Source organism: Schistocerca nitens, chromosome 7, assembly GCF_023898315.1.
Source record: "Schistocerca nitens isolate TAMUIC-IGC-003100 chromosome 7, iqSchNite1.1, whole genome shotgun sequence".
NCBI classification, from domain to species: Eukaryota; Metazoa; Arthropoda; class Insecta; order Orthoptera; family Acrididae; genus Schistocerca; species Schistocerca nitens.
Genome location: NC_064620.1, coordinates 416,806,315 through 416,818,491, shown reverse-complemented (window position 1 = coordinate 416,818,491; position 12,177 = coordinate 416,806,315). Strand labels below are relative to the sequence as shown.

General features: G+C 39.5%; 1 protein-coding gene across 2 annotated transcripts in view; it reads right to left on the bottom strand.

Annotated features, from left to right (window-relative positions):
- The window catches only part of LOC126195346 (UDP-glucose 4-epimerase), a 122,381-nt gene that overhangs the window by 105,099 nt on the left and 5,105 nt on the right, over nucleotides 1-12,177 (bottom strand). The window lies entirely within an intron of this gene.

The window sequence follows — 12,177 nt, the reverse complement described above, 5'->3', positions numbered from 1 at the left end:
TATTATTTTAGTCTTATTACAAAAAATTTTCAGGCCACTTTCAAAGTTATTATATAAACTTCTCCCATTAGTTGCTGAAGGTTTTCTGCATTAAGAGGCAAACAGCACAATGTCAACAGTAAAACGAAAGCGGTTCAGATACATTTCACTAACAAATATCCTGTCGCTCTCTTTCTTGGTGAAGGATGTGAAAATTTCTCTAGGGCTGCTGAGAATAGTTTTCATGATATGCAAGCTCTTTTGCCCGACTCCTGTTTCAAATCCAAATTTCCCTCTATTAACATCACGTATATATTTGTTATTATACTAATATAGGTATTTCCCTAAAGAAAGAAAAAGAAAAAAAAAAAAAAAAAGGTTGACGGAATATGAAACTGTCTACTGAGAGACTGATCCAATTATGCAATTATTGTATCCTAATAGCAGGGCTGAAGATGCAGAGATATTTGATCTACTGCTGGGTGAGGATATCAATACAACCAGCATAGGGCATATTGATGGGAGACAGCCCAACAGATGCAGCGAGCAACACTAGCAATGGCTGCAGATAGCATTTGCAATAGGCAAGACCTGTCGCATCAAGGAGCCTACAAAGTCAGGCACAATGTATGCCAGAGAGATCACTCTGCTACATGAAGCAGTCCAGAATCTGGCTTACTACCTAAGTGTTTATGACATCACTGTGAAACCAGATTCTGTTTCGTGTCTCTCTTTGCATGGCTCATACTTTGCTGTCGATGGACGTCTCCATCCTTACGGAGCGGTTGGCTTGCAACCTTTCCTGTGAAATTGACTGCCCATATTTCTGAGCCAGTAAGAACTTTGAACACAACCTTTATGGTCCCCAGCTAACTGATTGGCGTTTTGTGGTTGTGGACTCATCCTCTAGCATCACTTTGTGGGACCGACAATCCACTGATTGTGGACTCTAACGTGAGTAGTGATCTATGTAATTCTTGTTTGGCCCGTGTAACATACAATGTTTGTTTGTACCTTGCAGAATTCAAAAGCAATCATCACTACAATGAAGAAGGAAATAATCTCTTGTTTCTTATATTTCTTCTCCCTGCCAGAAAACAGAATCTTACAACTACTGATGAGAAATCTGGGAAAGAAGATAGGGGGACATGGACTTAAGAAATGCAGCACAAACTCAAAGCTTTTAAACTTGAGAAAGTGATGCAGAGAACTAAGATAAAATTAACACCCTTCTTAATACACACATTTCCTGCAGAAAAGACACACATAAAGGTTACAAAGGTTTCAGATGAATTGAGGAAATCATGATCACAACAAATGAAAAGCTAGTGGGCAGACCATAAGAACCACACACTACAACCTTCAAAGAAACTGTGGATGTGTTACAGCTCAAGTTCAGACACTGTTTCTGTTTACAGGATTGTCTTCCTCCAGATATAAAAATAATTTTAGAAGCATGTTTTGAGATTCACAGTGCCAGAGACAGTGTTCATGTGTGTGCTAGTTGTGTGTGTGTGTGTGTGTGTGAGACAGAATAATTTTGAAAATAAGGTGGCCTTATAAGGTAGAGAATGGCAGGTTCTCCGCAGAATCACGAGGAAAGGAAGATACGGAAAACACTAGCAAGAAGATGGGACAAGATGATAGGACATCTGTTAAGACATTGTGGAATAATTCCCTCGATACTACAGGGAGCTGCACAGAGTAAAAACTGTAGAGGAAGACAGATATTTGAAAACTTAGAGCAATTAATTGAAGACATAGGCTGCAAGTGCTGCTCTGAGATGAAAAGATTGACACAGGAGAGGAATTTGTGGTGGGCTGCAATAAACCAATCAGGAGACTTAAAAAATGGCTGAAATTTCTCTTGCGTTTTTGTTATGGTCGTATTGTGAGGCCAATGCGATGGGAAGTAATACATTACCTGACTGTTCTTGGAACATAAACTTTCACATTTTGACAGTAAACCTCTCTGTGAGAGCATCAGACACTGGTATTTGACTAGCATTTCTGTGACACTCTGGCACTTATTAAAAATATCTGTCGAGAAATTGGTCATGTCTTTTAAAGTCTTCTCTAACTTCTCATCTTGAGATCATATACAGCTCCTCAAACATTCCTACAAAATAAACGTCCCTGGCTGAAGAGCAATACTCAAGAATCACTAGATCCACAGCCATTTATTTCATGGATAAACTTTCAATAAATATCTGCCTTATACCTTTGCCACAACTAGTTTTATGTGGTCATTCTATTCACTTTGGACACAAACTCCCTAGGTATTTTATGGTTGTTACTGTTTGCCATGGTTAAACACCGATAAAGTAATAGAATAATAATGGGTCTTTCCACCTGTTTATGAGCAACTTGTTACGCTTATTTGTGATGAATACTGACTGCCAACCCCTGCACCAAGGGTAGATCCTACCGTCTGCCTTTCACTACAACTTTCTAGCACTGCAACATTCTCATACACAACACTATAATCCTTCAGCAGCCTCACAGAGCTTCTGATATTACACACTAGATCATTTACAGGGGGTGTCCCTGGAGGGATGGTCAATATTCAGGGATATGATGAGAGGATCATTCAAAGCAGAAGACTAGAGTACACATGGGCTCTAAAATGCATACTGTAAGAACTGTTAACACTACTTCATCTTCTATTGCAGGTTCTTTGCTTTCCATATTTTGAGAGGAGGTAAGGACCAAAACAAGAAAAAAAAGTCTGATAAACATGGGCTCTGAAGCACATAAATTAAGAGTTTTGAGCACTTGGTCATCTTCAGACTGTGAAACATGTCTATTCTACTGAAAAAGTGTTCATAGCTCATTTGCGTGTTGGAGTCTATGTCTACTACACAATTTTTTCTTGTTTTGGTGCATTCTACTTCCTCCCAAAATATAGAAAGGAAATAGCTTACAGTAGAAGAAATTTGTTTCCCAGCATCAGAGATGAAGAAATGCACATAGCTCTTAAGGTATGCATTTTAAAGCCCCTGATTACTAGACTTTTTTGCTTCAAATGATCGTTCCAGTCATACCTCTGAATACTGACCATTCTTGCTAATACACCCTGTGCATATCATGAACAGCAATGGCCATTAAATGCTCCCATGGTACTACTGAAGCTACTTTTACATCAGTTGATTTTGTACCTTTAAAAATGACATGTGAAACTCTATATGCTACAATGTCCTGAATGCAGTCACAACATTTTGTTCACTAAATGTGTCAAGTACATTCTGAATGCCGTTATCTATTGATTCCTGAATTTCAGTGACAAACAGGTTGTGCTTTGTTCCCCATGCTCCATCCCAGTGTAATAGACGATTCCTACAGAGGAGAGTGCCATTCTGAAGAAAAGCAGTAATACTCAAACATAAAACTTACTCAAGATTCCACAAAATAGACAGATGTTATAATACAAACCTACAGTAATGTGTATCTGTCCAATGATTCTCCTTGAAAATGAGAATGACCTGCATTTATTTATTTATTTATTTATTGCTACTGCCTGGAGCCCATTATGTCTCTAGTGACTTATGATAAACTGTTGCTAAAAAGTTGAGCAAATTCTTTTGTGTAATCTAAACAGAATCCAAACTGATGGTCATGTTTGAATAAACCAAAGCCAAATTAAAAATATGCAATATCAGAAGTGTTAAATCACGCCTTTCCTGTGCTGAATGATTTTAGTTAATTTTCTATTCCCAATAACTTTTCAATCTCTGTCACTCTGGCATTTTTAAAATGATTGAAAGGAGGAATTCTATTACAAACCTTCAAAGTGAAAAATATCAGAAGACTAGTGTTTCAGCCATCTCTGTCAACATTCATTTTGGTGCCAGAGTGATCACTGAATGACTGTATAGTATTGATGGTTCTAATGTGTTTACAGACTTGATGTAAGTCCAAAATTTTGTTAATATCTTGACAGATCAGTAAAAAAGTTACTTTCAAATTCACTGGCCATCTCTTGCATTACTCTCCATCTTACACCACTGATTTGCAAAAAGGCTTTAACTTTATTAACATCTGAGATGTAGCAGCTTCTTAAAATAGTTACTGAATTACGGCAGATATGGGTCATCCCCCACAAACCTGTACACTCATACACATCTAAGGTGTATTATACAACACTGTTTAACGTTATTCAGACATACTTAACATCCTTATTCCCAGAGAATTATGTTTCATGCTGATATTCAGATAATCTGCAACATGGATCCTGGCATACTTGCTATATATGTAAATCATTACCTTGTCATTGCACTTTATTAAAATAAAATACGTAGCTACCCTCATCATGTTTCAGGAGGCATCTGTGAATACTGTCATGTTGTAACATTGTAACAACTATCTTATCATTATTATTGTTGTTATTATTTTGGACTAATTCCAAACAGAGACTAATACTGTGTACAAGAAACCTGAAGGATAAAATCTGCAGTTTAGGAAATGAGATTGGAGTTTCCATTATTAATAAAAAATCAGAATGCATTTCACTTTAACAGCTTCCATTGCCATAGGTATTTCCAAACGAGGAGCACTCTAACCAGAATGATTATTCCATATATTTGTGGGTTAGCACATATGAGAAATGGAGTGTGCATTTTATCAGTAATGAACAGACAGCTTAGATAATTTCTCAACAGAACATCTGTTGCCACATTTATAGCTAATCTTATCTGCAGATGTCAACTTCCCTTTCTCAAACACTTCACATTCTTCAGGCATGACATCAGCCACTACTTCTATTTTTTTTGCATTCATATTTACTATGTAGTCTTCCCATGTCTGAATGGTCATGAGAACAGCGTACAATTTCTAATAACATGCATCACTACTGCTACTATTCCCATACCCACAGGTCAATGAAAGAAGTAATATTTAGATAGCCACTTCAGAAGCACTTTTTCAGATACGTCAATTATTATTTGCCAGTTTTCTACAAGTTTGGTTAAACAGTCCTTTAATGTTCCTGCCATCCTTGATAGCTTTCAGTACAAGCTTGTTAACAAGTTTTCTATGTTACTTCCGACGTTCAGACTTCTTCATAAGTAAGTTCTGTCATAATGCACAGGATTGTAGTAGAAATAAAATGTTGAAAACTACCTTGCTGACACTATGGATGAATAATAGAAATGATCATGTCTCCTCCACTGTGTGAGCAATAAGGTGGAGAGCCTGTAAAAGAACAGTTGCCTTGCACCTGATAGACACGAACCTAGTAGAACAGTTGACAATGGGAGGGACTGTCTGTGGTAGACATTCGATGTAAAGAAACTCCTAAAGATGCAGATTACCACATAATAGGAGTAAGGCACAGCACAAGACTACAGATAAAATGACCCCAAATGAAATGTGTTTGGCTACCAAGCATGCAATTAGTGAAACTTCTATGATACCGTAGCATAATACTATCAAAAGGTCTCTCACAAAACCCAAAGAAATTGTGATCATATGTAAAGACTATTAGTAGCACTGAAGTAAGACAAGAATTGAAATTGAAGGCTGTAAAACAAAAGCAGAAAAGTTGAATTCTATTTTCAAAGGTTCCTTTAAAAAATTAAAATCTAGGAGTAGTGCCCCATTTCTAATTCTCACATCACTGCAAAAATGAGATATATAAATATTAGTGTCAATGGTGCTGAGAAACAGCTGAAATCACTAAAACTGACAAAGCTCCAGAGACCAACGGAATCTCTACCAGACTCTATACAGAATTTATGGCCGAGTTAGCTCCTCTTTAAACCAAATATACCATACACCACTCAAAAAACTGTGTCACTAGTTAGAAGAAAGCACAAGTCACACCTGTCTACATGAATGGTAACAGAAGTGATATATAAACTACTATCCAACACCCCTGACATCCATTGTTGTGGAACCTTAGAATATATTCTGTGCTCAAACATAATGACGTTCTACATGCCATTCACCGTGGACCCAAAGAAACTGATCATATGAAACCCAACTCACATTTTTTCTCACATGACATTCCAAGTCCTGGATCACGGCAGCCAGGTGGATACAGTATTTTTTGACTTCCAAGAAGCATTTGACTTGGTAAAACTCCTACACTTTTTGTCAAATGTAAGACTGAATGGGGGTACTGAGCGAAATTTGTGACTGGTAGGGAGGACACAGATGTTATGTTGGATGGAGAGTCATTTACAGTTGTAGAAATAACTTCAGGTGAGACCCAAGGACGTGTGTTGGGATCCTTGCTGTTCATTTTGTATACTGATGACCTTGCAGATTAACCTGACTTTTTGCAGATGACGCAGTTATCTGTAATGAAGTACTGTCTGAAAGAAACTGTGTAAATATTCAGTTGGGTCTTGATAAGATTCAAAAGTGGTGCAAAGACTGATAACTTTATTTAAATGTTCAGAAATGGAAAATTTTGCACTTCACGAAACAAAAACAAATGTAGGTTCCTATGACTACAATATCAATGACTCACAAATGTAAATGGTCAACCCGTCCGCATACCTGGATTGAACAATTTGTAGGAGTATGAAATGGAACGATGACATGGGTTCAGTTGTAGGTAAAGCAGGTAACAAGTCTTGGCTCACTGGTAGAATACTAGGGAAATGTAATGAGTCTATGAAGGAAATTGCTTAGAAAACATCTGTGTGACCCATTCTGCAATATTGCTCAAAAAACATACTTGCGACTTATTCTACAACACTCCTCAACTGCATGGAGCTGTACCTCATAGTGCTAACACGAGATATTGACTGTATACAAAGAAGGCCAGCACAAATGGTCACAGGTTTGTCTGATTATAGGGAGAGAGTCATGGAGATGCTGAAGAAACTGAGCTATTAGACAGTTGAATATGATGGAAACTATACAAAAAAAAGGCTACTTACAAAGTTTCAAGGACCAGCTTTAAGTGGGGAATCCAGGAATATACTACAATCTCTTACATATCACTCTCTTGATGTTATTGACTTCAGCCTGAGGAATGGTTAGATGCAGCTCTTGATGGAACTCAGGGCCAGTTTATGGCTAAAGTGACAAAGTGCTAAAAGTCTGACAGGCAGTATTCTTAAGAACCCAATATACAGGGCGTCCAATTGAGTACTGCTATGGGAGGGATAAAATGATCAGATAGCGATCACTATCACAAAGATGTGTACCTTTTATTGAATAAATGGGTAAATTCAAAACAAAAAGCTTAAGATTTTATAACACCTGTTCTAAGAAGTTACCAACGTTTGTGGTCTCACAGCTGCACCAGAAAGGGTTATGGGCATTTATGCCGAAAAGAAAAAATAATGGGCGGGATTAACTAGCAGATAAAATCAATAATCCCACAGTATGTCATCACAACCTCGAGATGGAGACATATATTGCAAATGTGATTTCTACACTCGTCTGTGTGCACATTGCCACAACTTTAGCCATGGTATCAAGTGGTGTTAGGTTACTAGAGGTAATCTTAAGGACCAGAGTACATAACCTGCCAGATGTTCTTTCAGGCTCAATTCTGTTCAGTAATTATGTATAATGGGTGAATATGTTGTGGAGCATTCGGCTTCCTGAAGCCACAGTGTTAAGCGACAGCAAGTGCTCCAGTTCAGCTAGGTAGTGACTAACTATAAACAATTCTGTATGTGTGTGTGTGTGTGTGTGTGTGTGTGTGAGAGAGAGAGAGAGAGAGAGAGAGAGAGAGAGAGAGAGAGAGCATGCACATGCACTTATAGGGCAGCTGGGGCTGCCATTGTCTGTGATTTCTTCATTTCCTCCTCCTCTTTATGGTTTCTCCTTTCCCTCCTCTTACTTCTAATTGAATCTGGATTCAGGAGAAAAAATATCCAGGCCAAGTCTGGTACAGATGACAAAAGGCTCCTCTGCAGCCCAATACTCACTTCTCTTGCAGCCACTGGCTGTCATTAGGGTGTGGAATTGTGGGGGTTAGGGTAGTAGGACCAGGAGGGGGAAACCCTCTGCTAGAAGTCTTTACTGTATGGGTGGATGGAGTTGAAGTCCCCAGAACATATATAGAAGTAGTTAGGGGGAAGGGGCGAGAGTGAGGGTAGCCTTCCTTACATAAACGGATGAAATAAAATGGCTGCTAGGGACCAGTGAACAGGAGGCAACATTTCTCCTCACTGCAGATGTAAAGGTTACAATCACCTGGACTCCACTTTTGCCCGATTTTTTTGATGTGTTAAAACAGTAATAGATGATGATATCTTGCAACACGGCAGGCTGGTGATCGGTTGGAGTGATCCTCCACAATATTTGTGCAGTGAACCAGTTGTATAACGGTCATACATGTGTAGGGATGCCTGTAATCTCTATAAGTAGGTGGATTTGTACAAGATGACACGTGGCCAAATCTTGTGCACTTGGTGTGGGAGGTACACAGAATTTTACATAAAATCTGTAAACATAATCTTAACTCTTTGCAGTGAAAAGTCACTCTCAAGTCACAGTGTATCAACGCAAATGATTGAGGGAGAAAGCTGTTTTAAGCAGCACAGATCTGTTCCACACTTTGTTTATTGAAATACCTTACTCTACATGTCTTCAATTATTTCCACAAAAAATAATAGCTAGGAATTTGAAAAGGATTCACAGTCAGTCATAGTACAGATCAGGAACTGAAGCACATATCTCTCTCTCCTTGTTTAACAGGTTACTTTTCATTTCAATTCATAGTTAATCAGGGGGAAAATATTGGGATTATATTCTTCTGCGTTAAAAGTAAGTCAACTGATCTTATGAGACTGCTGGGGCTGTACGACTCCAGAGTAGTCTTTCCGTTCCCAGGATTGGAATGACTCCTTACCCTCTCCCTTAAAACCCACATCCTTTCGTCTTTCCCTCTCCTTCCCTCTTTCCTGATGAAGCAACCGTTGGTTACGAAAGCTTGACTTTTGTGTGTGTGTGTTTGTGTGTGTATCGACGTGCCAGTGCTTTCGTTTGGTAAGTCACATCATCTTTGTTTTTAGATATATTTTTCCCACGTGGAATGTTTCCCTCTGTTATAAACAATATAAACTCATACTCCTGAGCATTTACTGGGAGGGATCAGCTCTGGCATCGACAGTGTATTCCCTGTATAGTCAGTGAGCTACACTGTGGGAGTTCCTGCTGACACACACACACACACACACACACACACACACACACACACACACACACACACACACACACACAGATTGACATTCTCTGCAGGACCTGCAATACGGAGAAATTTGGAAGACAGTGAGTAGGTGAAACTTGTTAATGGCAGCCATTTGTAAATGAATTGAATAGGGTGCAAGATCTATCAAATAAGGCAAAGTTGAATAACCAAAAATGACTGGAGGTCGGTTCAAGTCAACATTAGGTAGGGCAATTGTTGGAGGTCAAGCTGAAGGGAATGACACAGTCAGAGAATAGTTCCTTGGCCCAAGAAGAGGAGAAATGCCGAGATGGCTTGGGTCTGGTGTTTACAAACACATACTCTCAAAAGAATTGTGAGCCCCTGGGATACATAAATTTTGAAAGAATTATGGTACAATGGCATCTCTATGTTACTTCACATAGAATGGAAGTAAATGATATTGGATTTACAGAAAATATACTTGTGAATAACCAAACCTTCACTCCCTCTAAGCTGCAGATATCCCTTCCCACATATTTTTCTATATAATAAAAATGATGTACATTTAGAAGACCTTGACAAAATGATTTTATGAAGTCATAGCAGTTACTGCATTTCAGAAGGATGGTCAGACGGAGATCTGAACCACTGTCTTCACGGATGTGAATCCAGTGTATTAACACTGTGCCACCTCGCTTGGTTATATCTTTTGAGTAAATTACAGGATTTATTGTTTGTTCTTGTAACAATAAATAGTGTATGGATTGTGTGTTATAAAGAGGTAAAATGTAAGCAGACTCTTGCAAATCTGTTTTTGTATACCTTAGAGGGCCAGACAGAGTCACAGTCTAAGAAAAATGTGTACTACAAATTAAAATGCACAATCACAATATGGGAACATACACACTGTCAGATTTAAAAAAAAAAAAAAAAAAAAAAAAAATATTTCACAGCGCATATCAAAAGCGAATTATTGATTTTTCAATAATCAATCATTACTGGTTGAATGGCCTACTTTCTGTCATTTAAAAGAAGACTTCAATATACTGCCTTAGAGTCTTAATAAGACTCTACAACTGGATCTGCATAATGTGATTATTCTTGAACAGGGATCATGAAGATAATATTAGTTTAATTATAGTGCACACAGAGGTGTATAAACAATCCTTCATCCCACGCTCCATCTGTGCACAGAAAGGGAAAAAGCCCTAATAACTGGCACAATGGGAAGTCCCTCTGCCACACACTTTTACATCTACATAAATACTCCTCAGGCCACCATACGGTGTCCTCTCCTGTTCCACTCACAAAAGGAGTGGTAGAAAAACAACTGGCTATACCACTCTGGACAGGTTGTAATTGAAACTTCCTGGCAGATTAAAACTGAGTGCTGGAACGAAACTCAAACTCAGGACCTTTTCCGGGAGTGCTAGTTCTGCTAGGTTCACAGGAGAGCTTCTGTGAAGTTTGGAAAGTAGGAGACTAGGTACTGGCGGAAGTAAAGCTGTAGGATAGGGTGCGAGTTGTGCTTGGGTAGCTCAGATGGTAGAGCACTTGCCTGCGAAAGGCAAAGGTAACGACATCAAGTCTCAGTCCGGCACACAGTTTTAATCTGCCAGGAAGTTTCATATCAGCGCACACTCTGCTGCAGAGTGAAAATCTCATTCAGGTTGTAATTGCTCTAACTTGACTTCGTGGTCCTTACATAAAATGTGCATTGGTGCCAATAGAAGTCATACTGCCTTAATGTGTATATAAAATAAATGTAAGATTAAGTAAATTATTATTAGTATTCTGGATTAAAGGAACCAGAAATGTTGACTTGTCAGCACTAAAGGCAACATGGGATGTGAATTGGGACAGGGGGATAGGAGGGAGGAAGGGGAAGCTGTTGGGTGGAGGGTGCGGAGGCATTGATTTATCTGAGACTGAACCCAGAACAGTAACTGGAGCACAGTTGCCTAGTTCAGAGAAGCTGATGGTGGACAGATCTGGATGGCATGATTTGTGAAGCAGTCATTGAAATTGAGCATGTTGTGCCACCGAATGGTCAACTTTGTTCCTGACAACAGTTTTGCAGTGGCCACTCATCATGGTGGACTGCTAGTTGGTAGTCATACCAACATAAAAAGCTGTGCAGTGTGTGCAGCGGAGTTTGTATATGACATGGCTATTTGTAAAGGTGGCCTGGCCTCTGATGGGTTAGGATAAGCCTGTGACAGGACTGGATAACGTGTTGGGTGGCTGTATTAGGCATGTCTTGCAGGGATATGATCCCTGTGGCATGGGGTTGGCAGTACAAGTGGCTTAGGAATGTGGTAAAATGACATGTAGGTTGGGTGAGTGACGGAACACCATTTTGGAAGGGGTAGAAAGGGTCTTGAATATGGCGTCCCTCGTTTCAGGGTAGAATGAGAGATCATAAAAGACCTGGCAAAGGACACGGTTCAGTTGTTCTAGTCCAGAGTGATACTGGATGAGGAGGAGGGTGCTCCTTTATGGCTAATTCTTGGGGGTGGTGGGAGGATTGGGTGTGTGTGAGGATACAGCATGAGAAATCTGTTTGTAGACTAGGTTTCAGAGGTGGTGTCTGTATATGAAGGCCTTTGTGAGGCCTTCAGCATGATTGGCAAGGGAGTTCTTGCCACTGCAGATATGTTGTCTACTAATGGCTGAGCTGTATGAGAGGGATTTTTTTTTGTGTGGAAGACATGGCACCTGCCAAAATGAAGATACTGTTGGTGGTTAGTGGGTTTAATGTGGGCAAAGGTATGGATGGAGCCAACATAGAGGTGTAGCTCAATGTCCAGGAAGATGGTGCATTGGGTAGGAGGAGGACCAGGTGAAATGGAAGGGAGAAAAGGTACTGTGGTTATGAAGGAATATAGATAGAGTGTCTTGGCCCTGAGAACAGATCTTGAAGGTATCATCAATGAACCTTACCTAGACCAGCAGTTGGCAATTTTGGGAGGTTAGGAATGTTTCCTCTAGCTGGTCCATAAACAGTTTGGCACAGGACGATGCCATGTGGGTGCCCATGGCTGTGCTGTCGATTTGTTTGTAAGCCTCCCCTTCAAAGAAAA